This window comes from Anguilla rostrata, chromosome 7 (assembly GCF_018555375.3).
Source record: "Anguilla rostrata isolate EN2019 chromosome 7, ASM1855537v3, whole genome shotgun sequence".
NCBI lineage: Eukaryota > Metazoa > Chordata > Actinopteri > Anguilliformes > Anguillidae > Anguilla > Anguilla rostrata.
In genome coordinates, this window is record NC_057939.1 from 8,370,198 (window position 1) to 8,386,581 (window position 16,384).

At 45.1% G+C, this 16,384-nt stretch overlaps 1 long non-coding RNA gene across 2 annotated transcripts in view; it reads right to left on the reverse strand.

The window, feature by feature from the left end:
- Positions 1-7,491: 7,491 nt before the first annotated feature.
- Positions 7,492-16,384, reverse strand: part of LOC135258923 (uncharacterized) — a 29,657-nt gene continuing 20,764 nt past the window's right edge. For both annotated transcript variants that reach the window (XR_010331139.1, XR_010331140.1), the window contains exon 2: positions 7,492-10,235. This is a non-coding gene — a long non-coding RNA (uncharacterized LOC135258923). The remainder of the gene's footprint in view (positions 10,236-16,384) is intronic.

The following is a 16,384-nucleotide window of genomic DNA, read 5'->3' on the forward strand; positions in this document are numbered from 1 at the left end:
TCCAAAGAATGCAAAATAGGAAATTTTTATTTACATTAGAATTGAGGCCCTGAGGTAATTTATTGCAAGTTCACTGACAGGTGACAGGCTGATTAGGACATAGGACCTGAATGACCCATAGTGTTCAAAATGTATGGTGGCCCAACAAGCCAGCAACATTTAATGACAGCAAATAAAATTCAAAGAAGTGACTGCGAAAGAGATGACCTTCAGGGGAACAGCAGTCAGCTCAGAACCACCTTAACTGCCACCGGCTTCTCTCATCCCCGACAATAGCCTTTTCCACACCGTCTTCCAAACAAAACAAGCATCTCTGTCTCAGTTACGCCCAGGAGGCTCCTCTGGTGTTGTGACCACATGGGTCAGTGATGCTCTGGTGGACTGAACCACTGGAACAGATCTGAGGGGGAGCACTACCAGAAGACCACAGAGTCACTCATCCTTCACATCACAGGATGGAGTAAGAGGATAAGTATGGGGGGGGAGAAGGGGGGGGGTGCCCTGTGGAAGTGATTCACGGACCAGGAATCCAGCACGCGGATTCAATTTCTGCGGCGTGAAAGAAGAAGATGACAGACAGCCGGAGCCTGGTCACACTTTGAATCCCCCCCCCCATTTGCCCCAGGCCAATTCTTCGTTCCTCTACTCTGAGTCAGCTGACCACACGGTGAGTCGTTCCCGCTCTCTTCTTGATCTGCTCCGCGCTGTGGCGCCACCACCGCCGCCTCCGTTCGGCCCCGGACCCCCCCCCCCCTCTCCCCAGAGGTCACCTGTCACGTCCCTTTCCCTTTTCCCTTTCCCTCCCTCCCTCATCCCTCCGTCTTCCCCGTGACCTCTCACCCAGTTCCAACCAGCTCCGGAGCCACAGAATCGCACAGACCGTTCGTTCCGTGACTCCAAACGGAGACGCGCTCTCGCGCTGCCGCGCCGCGCGCCGCCACGCCCCGAGCGAAGGCAGCGGACGGGGGGGCCACGCCCTCCTCCCGGACTGACCGCTGCTCGCACGCGGGACTTCGTGCACCCGGATCCCAGCGCAGAAACGTCCGGATCCCCCCCCACCCCCCACCCCACATGCGATCCCCGCCTGGCTCCACAGACCTCACCGTAACAGTCGCGCTCGCATTTTTGACGGGCGCTTCATTCGAACGCGCCCGTGGGCTCACGTGTTCACACCTGCACCCAACACTACCGCGAGATACAGAGAGAGAGAGAGGGGAAAAAAACAAACTCACCTAGCCAAGCACATTCTTCTTGGTCCAATGAAAAGAACACCCCCACAGCACTCCGGTCCTGGGATAAATATCCTGGGAGCGCAGAAACAGATCTCTGGGCTCCCTGGCAAGAAGACAGAGCCTTCTGTACAGAACGGAGAGGAGCGCCCGGTTTTGGCAGAGGATGAGGTATGAGAGATAGAGTCCATCTGCACATTAGGAAGACTCGCAGCTGATCTGGGAACAGCGGTGTGGTCCCGGTGCTGATCTGGGAACAGAAATCCACCTCGCAGCTAACCTGGGAACTGCAGTCCAACTGTCCAGAAGAGCGAAGAGAGGGTGTTCAGACCAGGCTCTTATATTCACTCAGTCAAGTGCAGAAAAGGGAGTGTTTCACCACAGACAAGTGTGTTATATACCAGCCACTGTGGGTGTGTGGACTCATAAAAAAAAAAATAAAAAAAAGGGGGATGGGGAGGGGGGAAATTAGTCAGCACGAGTCAGCGTTTGCTTTGGCTTCTCAGGATTCCATTCTTATACCATCATCATCATCACCCTCATCAGTCACCCAATCGACAGTGCCGTTTTAGAGATAAAAAAAAGAGCGCGGACTTGCTGCAAAAACCCATAAATATTTCCGGTCATAATTCAGACACACTGATTCTTATCCGTCTTATCAGAGAAGGCGCACATCATAAAATATCAAATTTATGAGCTGCAAACAGAAGGTTTCACTTGGCTTCTTTGAGAAAAAGCAAATGTGAAATTATACTTTCTTCTAGAACAAAGCCTTCAGACTTCCTCAGAATGTTCCCGAAGAGTACATTATTCCATCCAAAGAGTCATTGTACGAACACGACAACCAGGACCTCAGGTCAGAGGCACACGGTGATACTACTCCGTGATGTCATGGATCACAGTGCACTGAATCCCTACTTTCTCCTAATACAGCTCATATACAAAAGAAGCAGATGTCTCCTACAGGCCATCTCTGTCTCTACAGTGGCTGTGGCCTCTCCAATACAGCCCACCTGTCTCTAGAGAAAATACAGCACTCACGTACAGCTCAACCCTGATTCGTCTTGCTCTTCAGCAGATGCATTATAGCATTATCATGGTTAATCGTTCAGGTGTGGTTTTGGGCTAAACACAAGGATTCCATTAGCACCTGGTCCTCATTTTACAACAGGTACCATCATGTCAAAGTTCACCCACCCACATACATTCCTCAAGTTCCAGAGACAAACAACAAGGCACAAGACCAAGGGGGTTTTTCTTTCTGCCAAGATAAAATGTCAAGTGTGACATATTTCTGAAACCTAGGAGACAAGTCCCTGCTTCTGTGTCCCAATGTCACAACCCCCTGCCCCACCCACCCCCCACCCCCCAGAGACACCCTTGACCTTTCACACACAATGTCTAGCTGTAGATGATAAGCTGAAATATGGTACAGCTGTCATGTACTGACTACCACAGACCAAAAGCCATACATGAAAAACTTACATTGGACATATACCTGAAAGCATATTACCAATTAATAAAGTTTCCCAGCAGCAATGTCTACATGATTACCTTCTTAGGGAAAGAAGGGCTTAAAATCCCTTGAACTGTAACCTTAAGAAATAACAGTTGACTCCACATTTTACATTAATCACGCACCTGGCAGCTGTACCACACATTCACCTGAACCTGCTGTGTGTAGATTCAGAAACCAGTATCCTTATGAGCATCTGGGAGATAAAAAAAAGGAAGCTTCCCTCTTCATTGATATTCAGAACAATGTACAAAGACAAATAAAGTGGCCTTATGCCTAAGGACTCCACGGTTCTGCATCACCTGAGAGCAAAGCCAGAAGAGGAAGAAGTCATGCAAACTCCCCTCTGAGAATTCCTCCCATCCGTCAAAATTGTCCTTGGTGACAGACAGTCAATATCCTCCAGAGCTCCCTGGGGAGGAAGTTTGTACTGTGAAAGAACAAACCCTCTGGCACAAAAGACTGTTCCCCCAGGCCTGGCCCAAGATTACATTTACCACAGCTCACGGATTTACGGTCAACACTGAATGGAAGGAGGACTCGCGAACAATAAACATTTACTCTCGTCTCATCACGCTCATTGACATGAGCGCAGATCTCTTTCCCTAATGGTGTCTCTGGATTACGTAGGACATACAAATATCCATGACCTTCTGGAAATGCACAAAGATGCACGTTTTTGCCAGTGCCAATCAAACTGCTCTACAAATCTTAGGCTGGAATTACGGCAGAAGTGGAGTGCAAATTTGTATTATTGCAAACACTGCATTTGCTGCTAGCAATGTCTATAATGGCAAGTATAGGAAACATATTTTATGTCTGATCTGCTTTTGAAATATCCCTTTCCAAATAAACACTGTGTGTGTGTGTCACTGAATCACCACCCAAATAAATGAAGTGAAATTTAGACTTGATTCTGAAACTGCGGCACATCTCCACATCCCACCTACCCACGACTTGTATAACCATGGTAACCCACTGGCAGGAGCTAAAGGAAGGAAGCAGGCTCCACGCCACTTCCGCTGCACAGACGCTCCACTTCAGATATAATTCCAGCCCTATTTCGCCATGAAATTTCCAAACGCGTGCCATGTCTCCTGGCTCTGGGTGCGAACGAGAAACATAATGCCCACCGCAGCCACACGCAAGCAGCAAAAATTACTTTTCAAAAACCCCCTCAATCCAATAATAATAATCGAATGGATACATCCGTCACTTTTTTTGTCATTGCGACAAACTGTCACACCACACAATGAATGACCTAATGCAAGATCTGAACCGTGGCGCTGAACTATGTCAATCCGGAAGCCCGCAGGAAGGAGGAAGGCTACATATCGAACCATTTCCTGAAAATGACCTTTCAGGAGATACACCAGAATCCTGGATGAATAAGATACTAGAAGATATATTCATTCATTGATTTCTTAAAGGGGGTCAGTAACAACTGATTACAACAAATACTCTCCCTTATCAGAAAAGTCCTTCCCACAGACTCAAACCATCTGTGCTTTCAATTCTTCCAGTGACCACTCTAAAAAAAAGTCCTACTAATAACACTTCAGGCACTCCCGTATGAGTGTTACACCTCACTTACATTCCTGCCGGAGAAAGACCACGGTTGATTCCAGTATAATATAGCAAGCCAGCTATTGCTACTTACAGCCGGGTAATGGGAAGAGACGCTTCTATTTCAGATTGACTCGTCCGCTGAAGGCATGAGGGACCTGCAAAAAATCAGGGAATTTCCCAAAGCTTGAGTAACGAGGAAGTATGCTGCTGGCCAATGAGTGCGTCCGAGAACCTCAACTATTTAACCACACACACGCACACACGCAGATCCACCAGAATCTCCAAGGCTCAATATGAAGTTTATGACCCGTACAACCTGTAATTCCAACTCATAATTATGTAGTTATATATAATGCCCTTTCAAACGTGACAATGAATGAAAGATATACTGACATATCAATCACACACACACTACTGGTAAAATACTATTCTAGGGTGGACCATTTGTGCGTCGCACTTGAGCAATTCGAGGACAAACAAAGTTCAGCCGTGTTGCATTTTTAAAAATCACGAAAAGGACTAATCCTCTAACACGTGTGGTGTGACAGGCACACGGGCTGGGCTGGGGTTACGTTCGTTTGAAACCTGCAGTCTCGTCTTCTTCCAGAATGCTCGTGGCTGGGCAAACATGCCGATCCTGGGTAGTGACCGCATGTTTGATTGAGCTCCCCCAAAGTGCCCCCCCCCCCCCCCAAAAAAAAGAGACAGTTACCGCAGGCTTTTGCTGTAGCTCCTATGGCTCCCTAATTAATCTCATTACTGCCAGCCCCGAGGGAGCGAGGGACACCTGTTAATCCCCAGCACAACAGGGCACACACACACACACACCCACACACACACACACACACCTGCCTCCAGCCAGCGCGTCCAGTGGCATGGAGAACAGAGAGGCACCTGCTTCACGCGGCAGTCGGTTGCATCCAACATAAGGAAACGTTTGTGAACTTCAGTCAAAGCAGAGCTTGGCATTTTCTGTTGTCTTTGGCAGCAAACGTGAGAATGATCCATTTTGCCAGCATACCTACCAGCCCGGTGGTTGAAGCTAACAGGGCTGGGTTTGCTAAGGGCTTGGAGGGAACACCTGTTGGTGGGGGGTGGCGACAGGTTACTGCTATAAATGGTGTTTTGGGCCAGTAGGGGATAGTCTTTCTTTTGGACCAAATAATAATAATAATAATATAAAACTTTAAATTTAGCATTGCGTAGTGTGATTATGAAGAAACTCACTATTATTATCCAACAGTTAACTTATTATTCCCACATTTTTCCCACTATCTCTTCAGAAAGCTTTCGAGCTAGATGCACTAAACCAACTCTCAACTGTCCAGCATGGTCCCGATTGGTGTGCTTGTATACAGCTTTCAAAAAGTCCAAATAGTTTCTGAGATATTAAATATTATTCTACAGATAATTCCCATAGAGGATGAGTGGCAGAAAATTCAGATAGCAATATCCATTTGATGGTAAACGACAGCAAGATGATTTTTGGCAGCACGGTCAAGTAAGCCATCCATTAGATGCCAATTCAGTACAACCCTGATAAGCCACTAGGTGGCGCTGCATGTAAAGATGGCCTTTAAAAGCAAATACATTCTACACCTTTAGTTAGATTTGTACTAAATTTAGTACACATAATCTCCTGAATAAACTCGACAAATTTGCAGATTAATCCACTGGAGTCCATCTGGATCAACATTCCACCAATTAGAATTTCTGAAAAAACACTTTTTCCCCTTTGGCTTTTTTGTCTGTGGACCAATCTGCACCAAATTTGCTGCATAGCTTTACTGGACCAAGATATTATATGATATGTAAACCTGGCCCAATCGACCACTAGGGGGTACTACAAATTGTTAAAAAAAAATATCTCAGAAACCAAACGACCGAATGAAATAGAAGAACATACCTGTGATAGTAATAGGTCAATATGTGAAGTCTAGTGAAGATCGGTCAGTCCGAGTAGGCGTGGCATATGACATAATGGCTTATAAACACAAGCGGGTGTGGCTGATCGCTCCGAAACTCACTGTGATCATCTGAGGCTTCATATGTCAAATTTCACCACCCGGCAGCTGCCTGCATTTTCTTCAGGAAAAACACCCCTCTAGCCGTAAATGCTGCTGAGTCACCAGTGTACAGCCAGTGGTGCCACCTTGTGGTGAACCACACAACTGCATTTCATCACATTCATTTGACGAAGTTCTCCTTAAGTTGTTTTTCATGTCCCTGCTGCAAGTTTAAAACAGTGTTTTAAAGAACTATATTCAATTGCTTTTTTTTTGGAATGGGTGTCAAGTAAAGCATTGGCAAATTAACTGTAATTTTTGCAATTATAATGCTAAAAATGTTTCATGAGAGCCGTGCGAGTCACTCTGGGTAATAGTGTCTGCAAAATGAAAAAATAACAAACGCTAAATATGTTTTAAAATAAACTGAGGACTCATTCTCAGCTTTTGACATGTGACGCGCAATAACCCGTACAGCAAAACTTTCTCAAGACGCCCAAAAAATGACGTTCGAACATTACGGATTCAACAGTTAATTCATCAGCCGTTTCCTCCCGGACGACGAACACACCACTAAACATACGCGGTTATGACCGGGGTCCGTCTCGTTTGGTCTGCGGACAGACAGAGCAGCGGCACGGACAGAGCGAGCGCTGCGCGCTCAACGCTCACGGTACTGAACACAGCGTCTGTGGTGAGTTCCTTAGTACGGCGGCGATGGGCGTGGACCGATCGGCGGGAAGGCGAGTCGTGCGCGGGCCTTTTTCAGGAGAGATACCTTTGCCCGGGCGCTGACACGGTACATAGAGACGGCGCTGTTCCAGTCCTCGGGTTTATCTCGTCTGCTTCCTGGGATCAAAGCCAAGAGATATGCCGGATATTGGAACCCCTTCTTTCCTGCAGTGTTCCACCGGAGGGATTGCTTCGCCTAACTCAACGTTTCCGTAACGTTTCCGCCGCAACTCAAACGCAACCTTAATCGCAGTCCTCGTGTAATTCTTTAAATGCGCGCTGAGATCCAAGGTACTGTACACAGTGTTCTTATATAATGTTTTACCAAACAGCTGCGTCTTCAGCCAAAGAATGCAGCTTTGGCATCATGTTCAATCATTGCCTGTACACAGCCCCAGGTCCTCTTTCTCTCTTCTCTCGTCTCTTATACTGTTCTCTCTCTCTCTCTTTCTCTCTCTCTATCTCTCTCCAGCTATGCATCTGCGTGTGTTCCTCTCTCTCTCTCTCTCTCCAGCTATGCATCTGCGTGTGTTCCTCTCTCTCTCTCTCTCTCTCTCTCTCTCTGCAATTCTCAAACACAACAGCAGTTGCTCATAGAGACAGAGACAGAAACAGAAACAGTGATAGAGAGGAAGAGAGGAAGAGAGAGAGAGAGAGAGAGAACAGTGTAAGAGAGTGAGTTAGGGGACCGCAGCTGCCGCCATCCTCGAAAACCTCACCGGTAAGTATCCTCAAAATATTGCACCTGTTGCCATGGCACCAAGCCCCACTGACTGCTCAACCACAGACCAAGCTTACCCTTAAGCAAGCGCTCTTTCCACAGTGATAACTCTGGCCAGCGCATCTCCTTTGCCCGGGGCCCAGGTCCGCCTGACCGCTAGCAGCTGGGGCAGTGGCCAGTCTTCATGTCTCAAGCCCCTGAAACAGACTTCACTGGAACACTTAAAAAAGTTACAGCTCATTCGCACATAGATTTCTCACCCTGGCTTGTAATATATGCACCCTCAACTTTTGTAGCCCTTTCATGTTTCATTTTAAGACCGAGGTTTTGTACGCTGATTCAAATGTGGGTGACTGCTGTTGCGAAAAAAGTTCTCGGCCCAAATTCACCACTGCAGAAATGATTAATATGTAAATGTGAGTGAGTCACGATGGATGAGGGAAACTGATAGGATTGTAACTGATGTTACAAAATAAAGGTTCAGAAAACCCAAGCCACAGAGTCGGTCAGAAGAAGAAGAAGAAGAAAGAAAAAACCCCCCCCCCATTTCACGAGAACACAGGCCCTGAAAGCCATGCCTCAACCAATGGGGTGCAGGCTGCGGATCGCGCTCATCAGAACATGAAATCCCCACGAGGCTGGCCCGGGGCCAGGAGAGCGTACGCGCCTCAAACAGCGCCCGCCCAAATCCAGTCATTTCGGTAACTGAGCCGGGCCGCCACAGGAAGTCCCGCGTGTCGCTCGGGGGGAGAGCGTACGCTCCCTGCTCTCACACAGCTTTTTTTTTTGGGTCTTGGTGCTCCCTCTGCATATAAAAACCGTCTTACAGGACAAATGAACCTGAATATGCTAATGTGGCACTGCGTCTTAATGCTAAGTGCTGGGCTAGCGGTTTGGTGTTGGCTTATATGAGCTTACAGTATGTTGACCTGTATAGAGGTACGGTCATGTTGAGCTTGCTGCTCCTCACGAGCCGACAGTCATCAATCTGTGAATGTTCTGTGGACACGGCTGTTGTTATGCAGTTACAGTTACATGGCTGTTGTTATGCAGTTACAGTTACATGGCTGTTGTTATGCAGTTACAGTTACACGGCTGTTGTTATGCAGTTACAGTTACATGGCTGTTGTTATGCAGTTACAGTTACATGGCTGTTGTGGATACAAAGGGCCACTAGAGCTTCTCAAAGAGGCTGTGACCCCACAACCATAACACCAGAGAGTGAAGTCCACAGTCCGTTTCTTGGGAAAAGATACGAGTTCCAGAAAAAGGCTGACATGCGCGTACACACACACACACACCCACACACACGCGCACGCGCACACACGCGCACACACACACACACGCACGCACACGCACGCACACACACGCACACAAACAAACAACTGAGTATATATTTCTTGGCTTAATGTAACAGAAGCAATATAGAAATTCATTATTTTTCTTGCGAAAGGACAGCAAATTGGTTTCATTTTGCACTAAAGTGCAACAGCAGCTCTCGCCTGACACTCGAGGATACTCGATGACTACAACTCCACCACTACCACCGTCAAAACAGGCGAATCAACACAGATTTAGAAACGTGATAATACAGTGGGAGGAAGAAAATGTACATTTTAGCCATCGCTGTCAGTAAAACAGTTTTGAGAACTCCACACAGTGGGACGCACAGTACTTACGCCGTCGCTGCGTCCCACGACCCGGTTGGCCCAGCTGCATCAGCGCGGTGGAGTTGGAGAACAGGTGCAGAAAACGAGAGAAGGAAATGACAATCGAGCGGTAGAGCATGCTCAGTCTGTGGAGCTGTACTCGCGCCTGCTTGTTCCTTTTCACTCTCTCTCTCTCTTACTGTCACTCGCTTTTTCTCTCTCTTACTCTGTCACTCTGTCACTCGCTCTCTCTCCCTCTCTCTTTCTCTCTCCCTCCTCCTCCCCCCCCCAATGAATGAAACTAGAACATGACTCATTGTGTTTAACATAGTGTATGTTGCCTACAGTTTAGCTTCATTTAACCGGGCCACTTCAACGGTTATCCGCACATATCTATTGTAGCTTATACTAAACATTCAGCTTTATGAGCCCACGACAAAGTCTGTGTGCCTGTTTGTGTATATGTGTATGTGTGTGTGTGTGTGTGTGTGTATGTGTGAATAAGTGAGAGTGAGAGATTGAGAGAGAAAGAGTGAGAGAGATTGAGAGAGAGTGAAAGTGAGAGAGAGAGTGAGAGATTGAGAGTGGGAGAGTAAGAGTGTGTGTGTGTGTGAGAGAGAGAGAGAAAGAGAGAGACAGAGATCACGATGTCCCTGGCAGGACTATAGTAGTAATCTCTGCAAGCACCTTTGAAATACAGGAAGTTTATTACCTGTAGGACTTTGATGATTCATCCTCCTTGCACAACAATTCCTCTCAACCAATGGCGAGGGGAGGATCTTGGGAGAGTCAGAGGCAGGCCCCCAGTCCGGACTGGAAAACAGAGAGGAGCACGCTCCGATCATCAGGGCTGGTGGTCACTCAAATAAGAGAAAGGCACCTCCCACCAGCCAGAAAGGTGCGTCTAAGAGAATGACGCAACTAGACATGATCCTCCACCAAAACAACAACAACAACAGCAGCGGCCGCAGTAGCAGTGGCCGCAGTAGCAGGAGCAGTAAGGTCAAGCAAGGACATTTACCCTTGAAACCAGATAGTCACAAAAGGTGGTCAGACCAGAGGGACACGGTAAAGGCTCCTCTTTCTGGAAATTTCCTCCCGCTTGCCTCGTTAAGTCCGCGGTGACCCACACGATATCAGTACCCTTTTCATCTCATCTCAGATGTACCAGCTAGACCGGATGGACCTTCACAGTTTTCCTTTTTTACAGTTACCTGCAGTAGCCGGTGCTAGAAACGAGAAATTGTCTGAGATTTAAAGCACAGAAATATCTGACAAGGAGACGCTGGCCGGACACTCCACGCATTACCCAATCCTGCCAGCAAGGAAGAGCTATGTTGTTTTTGAATTACCGCGCATTATGTAATCACTTGCCATGATAACAGAAAGGCCACTAATTAATCCTTCCTCAGAGGAAATAAAAGCACTGCCTGCCCTTAAGGGCCTTGTTCCCTTGGAGACCGATTCAAAGCCCAGATTCCTCAGACTGTGTGCTGCGTGGAACGATGAGTGGCAGTGCATGCTGGGAACATTCGCTGGTACTGTGAGGTTAGGTTCGGTGGAGCCGGCAGTCGCTACCGTACCGCGATAATTTTTATCATTTTTCTCGTGGAATTTTAAATTTACCACGGCGGTGGCCTCAGCCACCAGACCTCACCAGGTAGTGGCACAAGCTTTGCAAATACTAGCAGCAAAGCAAAAGAGGGATCTACGCCTCTCCAACAGAAAGAAAAAAAATAAAATATGAAGAATTCCACAAACCAGCTCTGCCAGTGGTCTCAAAATCTGCACTCTCAAACCGGGTTTAAACCATTTCCAGTTCCTCATTGGGTCCAAAAAAAATACAAAATGCTTTCAGGTAACATTAGAGTTCTATATTCCCCTATAACTCACTATTTTTTCTATGTTCCTCAGTCAGCTACCATGCGACTTGAAACAAATCTGGCTTAATAGTCCCAATGTGATCTGCATTTCTGTTATGATCACTCACGTGTACCACAGTCTCACATGTTAACCCACATTACCCCACAGTACACCACAGGGCCCCACTGGGCTTCTCAGAGTCCCACAGGGCCCCACAGTGACTTACAGTATGACACAGTGGGGCGACATAGCTCAGGAGGTAAGAGCGGTTGTCTGGCAGTCGGAGGGTGGCCGGTTCGATCCCCGCCCTGGGTGTGTCGAAGTGTCCCTGAGCAAGACACCTAACCCCCAACTACTCTGGTGAATGAGAGGCATCAATTGTAAAGCGCTTTGGATAAAAGCGCTATATAAATGCAGTCCATTTACCATTTACACAGTTCCCCCACTGGACCCCACAGAGTATTTTAGATTATAACACAGTCCCTCTACAGGACCTCACAGTGCCTTACAGTGTAACACAGTGCTTCCACAGGACGCCACAGTGCCGTTTAGAATTTAACACAGTGCCCCCCACACACCCAAAGTTCCACCAGTACCCCACAGACAATCAAGCTACACCACAGAGCCATCACGATAGCCCCAAAGCATTACCTATCCCTATCCGCCCCCATCCGATTTACCCAAATGATTCCCTCCCACCTGCTCAAAGCAATCCATGCTGCTCTCCCAACTGCCACCAAACGTTTGAGTCAACACCCCCCAGAAATTACCACCGGGGGGGCTTTGACACCCCCCCCCCCCCGGGGCTGCTGCCGAACTGTGCATGTGGCCTGTGACTCAGCACCCCCGTGTCCCGCACAGGCGTTATTTGAGGAAGCAGTGGGCTTCGCTGCTTATCCAACCGAGGCGTCCTTACAGCACTTGCACAAGGAACGCGGTAAAAGCCGGGCTGGAGCCCCTCTGCCTCACGGGCACGTGTGTCATCCTCATCACCATCATCATCATCATCACCCAGCAGCACAACAGTCAACATTCTCTATTATCCTATACAGGCTCTCAAATGTGGCTCAGGCCCTCAAATGTGGCAAAAAAAACCCCACCACGACGGTTAAAATGGTGCTTTCTTATTTAAACCAGAGGATGTGCTCAGTTCCAGTTAACGGAAAATGTCGATCATTAGACTTTCACTTCAGCAACTTCTAGAGGCTAAAGGTACTTTTTAAAATTCACAACTGAAAATGACACTGCGCTGTCATTGAAGAACTATAGTCTCTTTTTGATTATGTTCACGTATGATATGACTGAGAAGCACTAGAAGTTTGAGTTTCAAATTGACCAATCAGCAGTGTACTCTCAGACTGGGTCACACTAGGCCAACTGACAGGAGAATTAATTGTGTTCATGACATACCTACAGTTATCCGAATGAGAACCACACCCTAACAAACTCAGGAATAACACCTATTCTTTTTTTTTTAATCTATGAAAAAACCTTTCATAATAATAACAGATTGTTTTAATGATAACCAAGTTACTCACATGTGCAATATGCCTCAAAAAGTTCTTTAATTGGTGGGTTATAAAGACTACATACAGTCGATTGTTATATTTTTAAAAAGTAAGAAAAATCCTTATGACATTGCAAAAACTGAAAATTAAACTGACAAAATTATTAACTGGAACAATAAGAATGTAATATCTGAGAACAAATATAGATGGAAATTATCACATGCTTGTCGTTAAGTACATTTTCTCAAGAGTTTCACAGCTCGTATTAGTCGTTTGTTTCTTATGAAATAGCCAACTTCTCTCCCCTTCAACTGACAACAGCTGTCAACCTCTCTTTTCCAACCAACCGAATCGCACCCTCACAATTAATGTCCAGCACGAGCTCTTGGCAACCGCCAAATATATTCTTGCATGTTAGAGTGTCATGGCAACACACTTCCACAGGCTTTAATTGTTGGTACTTCATGAGAAACTAACTATTCTCAGTCTCACTTGATTTCAGAACATAGATGGCTGTATCCACAGCAACCCATGATACTGAAAATTACAGTGCGTACGTCATAACAGACTTTAGAATTTAGTGTTTCCATGGAATGTGTGAAATATAATTACATGCTTCAAATCTTAGTTGCATTTGCGCAAATGTCGATAGCTTTTAAGGCATTCACAATAATTAGATGCTTCTATTGCTACAGGACACATACTCTGGAACACAGAAGGGCATCATTATCATCATCATTATCTAAAGGGGGATATAACAGTCTGTAAAGTTTTAAGTGAGTCCTTAAAAATATTAATTAAAAAGTTTTTATTTTAATATGACCCAGACATGTCACACCATCCCACACCTAGCCCTAAATAAATACATGCCGGACTTCTGCATCACAGCTATTTAAATGAAATGTCTGTGGCATTCCCCATGCTTCACAAAACGAATCTAATCTCAATAAATGCAAATATGTCCCAGATATGTCACAAATGTCCCATTCCATGAAAATAACCTTTTTATCTTTCCTGTTCACTGATTATATTATCACTATTAAGTGTTGCTATACATTCCAGTATATGGCAGTTTCCTTCATTATCTGTCCTACACAGTTCTGTGACTTGGATTCTTTGGTAATGTCAGACATATATAAGATATTCATATCCATGCGATTGGAATCTGTTTCTGTTAACTCTAAAATGCACCTGTACTAACTGACAAGCAGTGCTATATTCAGCTAATATACTCATATTTGGAAGGTTATATAATTCATGGAGGCTGAGCAACATAATGAATCGATGTGACTGACTGAGAACATTAATGGTAATGTGGCATCAGATGTTCTTTATTTCCACACCTTTGCAAATACAGTTAACTGAAACATTTCCAATACATTAATTGATACACTCACTATTTACAATCATATACTCTAATAAACAGGATGCTATAATTCAAGTAACTACTATGACAAATTACCCCACAGGGTTCAATAAAAAAAAGTATATCTTATATATCTTATGTATATCTTATATCTTATATCTTACTGTGTATGTTCCATTTTTGAAAAATATGTCTGTTTAACATTCAAACACACATTACCATGAAACCAAATGTCAAGCACCTTTATAGCAATACTGTATTGCCTATATTTAGAGAATAAACAGATATATGCAAATTAATATGCATCCACTGAAACAGTAACTATGACTCCAGTGATGTCGCAATGGTTCCAGGAAGACAAACACACCACAATGAAAGCCTCTTCCCTTAAGAGGTGCCACAGTTTAGCAAAACACACACACACACACACACACACAAACACACACACACGCACGCACGCACGCACGCACGCACACAAACACATTCTCACAAACACACACACAAAATGCACTAAATACAGACACACATACACACAAACACACACACACACACACACACACAAAACAGACACAACCATACACATACACATACACACAAAAAAACACACAAAACACAGAGGTCTGAATGCAGGTGTGTTTTGCACTAGGTCCCCACTGTACGCTCTGAAAAAAACAGAAAACAGCTGTACTGTACTTCAGTAACCAAAAAGCATCCCTAATGATCTAATATAATGACTGCTTCACTTATAACTTGAATGCTAATTGAGTTTCTCAGAAGGCCTAGCAGTATTTTAAGGAACGTCGCTCTTTCCAAGTATTATATCCATGTTTTATGCACCATAGAGGACCATCCTGAAGGAATAGGCCCATTATCCAGAAGGCTGTGTTTCTGTGTGATTGGTTCACAGAGAGACAGTAACAACGTGACTGCCTTGGCAACCACTGGCCAATCCCACGACGGTTTGCCTTTTGCCCAGAAAGGCATACCTCAGCCTGATTTCAGGTATACTTCAATTTATGGATAGACAGCATATGGGAGAGTGATGGTATGTTTTGACATTGGGTTTCTGGTCCAGGGTTCTTGCAGTATTTCATTTAAACATACTATGGCACTGACATGTTAACTTCCAACTGCAGTGACAAAACAAGGTCTTCTGCAAGAGTGGCATCATTAACATAGAATTCTGCATGCTTTAAGCAGAATTTTTAAGTATGTTTTTTAATGTGGTGCAATCCAAAAAGTCTGGTGTCTCTTGTAACACTCAATTCAGCATCAAGTTGAGAGGTATCTGCACTGACCTGAGCATGCTGCTAAAATTAGCTGTGAAAATGATGGATTCAAGTAGACTGCATTAATTATCCAAAACAGAAAAAATGCAGATAACATAGGCCATGCTGCTGGGGTATCTGCAGCCATCCAGAACAACAGCAGCAATGTTAAAGGATTTGAACACTTCAGTTTTTGAATGTGAGCAGGTAAACAAAACAAGCACTCGGATCAGGTGAAAGCTGTAATGCCAAGTGGAACACTTTAAAAAAAAAATATATAAAGTAAGTTTGACTGGAAGCAGCCTTACTGCCATATAAAAAAAAACTAAATTGTGACGGCATAAATATACATAACCACAGCACAAGTGTGCCCTTAAACCAAGCAGAAGCCTGAAAATAGCGGCACAAGGAGAGGACCCTGATGGGTTTGTTCAAGAAATCAAGGGACAGCGCATAACCATGCGAAGGGTGGCATATTTTAATTAAAAATAATGGATACTAATGAATCATCTTAAAGAGGAGTAAAGCAGGCCATCTATTAAACCATTAATCAGATTTGCATGGTCTGAGTAAGAGTAGTCAAGGCTTGAAATTTTACTTCTCAATGGCATACCAGATAAAAATGGAGGTCTGTCCATCACAGTTGGCCTTGTCACATGGTAATATTATTCCTTTCCAGTTAATTGAGAGTAAAGAGCTGCTTCGACTTAACAATCATTTTTCATAAACTTCACCTCTATTGTCAAAATGAGTAAATTTCCCATTTTTTGAGGGGACATATCTAAGCTGAATGACCCCCCAAACATAAGTAATTATGTGTGATCTCATTCCAAAGAGGCTTAATCAATGATCCAAAAAAATGAATGAGAATAGTGAATGCATGGAACAGCTTGCCAGGTCATGTAGCAGAAGTAGGGACCCTCAGGACATTCGAGTTCAGGCTTGGCACAGCGTTGG